Raw genomic sequence first — 1,381 nt, 5'->3', positions numbered from 1 at the left:
CGAGTTCCGCCCGAGCCCAGACAGTCCCGCTTCTCCCGTTTGAGTCTGGGTCCCTAGAGACTCGCCCGGCTCTGGAGCTCAGAGTCTGAAGCTCCCTCCCGATTGAAAAACAACAACCGCGCCCTCCGCGCCAGCCCGCTCCGCGCACTCCGCACCTCAGAATTTGACTTCAGCACTGCGCCTCCTCTGAGTGTCCGTATGCGTTACTCTTTCCTCCTAGTTGTAGGACTTCCACTCAGCCAGCGTTCCTGTGGGTCTGGGTGATGTCCCTTCCGTCTTTTAGTTTCACTTTTGAAATGGTTGTTCAAGGCGGCAAACTCCGGCGTTAACCTATGCCGCCATCTTGGTTCTCCAAGATATATCATCTTTTCTTTTCGTATTATTTTACTTTTCTATATTTTTATCCAAATTATTGAAATAAAAGGTTTAAGTACCATTTTTACTATAACATTCATGTACTTGGCTGTATTTCTCATTTCCCCCACACTATCTTAAGACTTGCTACTTCCATGTTCTCATATAGAAAATAGACTGACAAAAATCTTGAAGCAAATAAATGATCATGTGGATTTTCCCTTGACACTCCTTCTCCCACCTGCTGCTCTCCTGCCTGCTTATCCCATCCTCTAGCCCCAGCGCCTGACAGTTTTTTTCAGTCCTCAGACAACTTGAATTGAAAATGTATCTTTCATAACTTTGCTATCTTTCCATTTACTGTTCTCTTTCTCACTGCCTGTGAGACCTCAGTCATGGGGAATAAAATCGGAATAAAAGAGACATTCATGGTGGTTATGACAGTGGAGGTTAAGTTTAGGCTGCTAGAGGGTGTGAAACAAAGGAATGATTGAAACTCTCATCACCTTCATTTTATTTGGGTAGTAAGTAAATTATTTTGGAAGTAATAAAGTCTCATTATGAAGATAATAAAAATCTTGATTTGTCTGGAGTAAATACATTAGCAGTGATTAACTGGAATATCTTAACACCATTCAGTTTTTGTGCTAATTAGGAAAGATCCACCATGGTTTTATTTCTATATTAGAATTTATGCTACTGACTTTTTGTTAACCTTTTGTGTCGTAGGAACCCGTTAACAATGTAGGGAATTAAAGAATTTGAATTATACATATCTCATGTGAAGTCATATGATACAAAAAAATAATTGTATGTGGAGTACTTCATGACCTCCTAAGGGGTCCTTGAATAGGAACAAAAGCCTCATCTTACCTCCAAGGCCTCCTCCCCTCCACTTATATCTGTTACATATAGTTATTTCCATTTTCTCTCTCTGCTCGGTAGTTAATAGAATATTTAAAGAGTGAAGTCATGAGCTATCCCTGTGCAACAGAATAGACATGAGAATACTGCATAATTTAACTCA

Source organism: Myotis davidii, unplaced genomic scaffold (assembly GCF_000327345.1).
Source record: "Myotis davidii unplaced genomic scaffold, ASM32734v1 scaffold205, whole genome shotgun sequence".
Lineage (NCBI taxonomy): Eukaryota > Metazoa > Chordata > Mammalia > Chiroptera > Vespertilionidae > Myotis > Myotis davidii.
Note: the sequence above shows the minus strand (reverse complement) of the source record.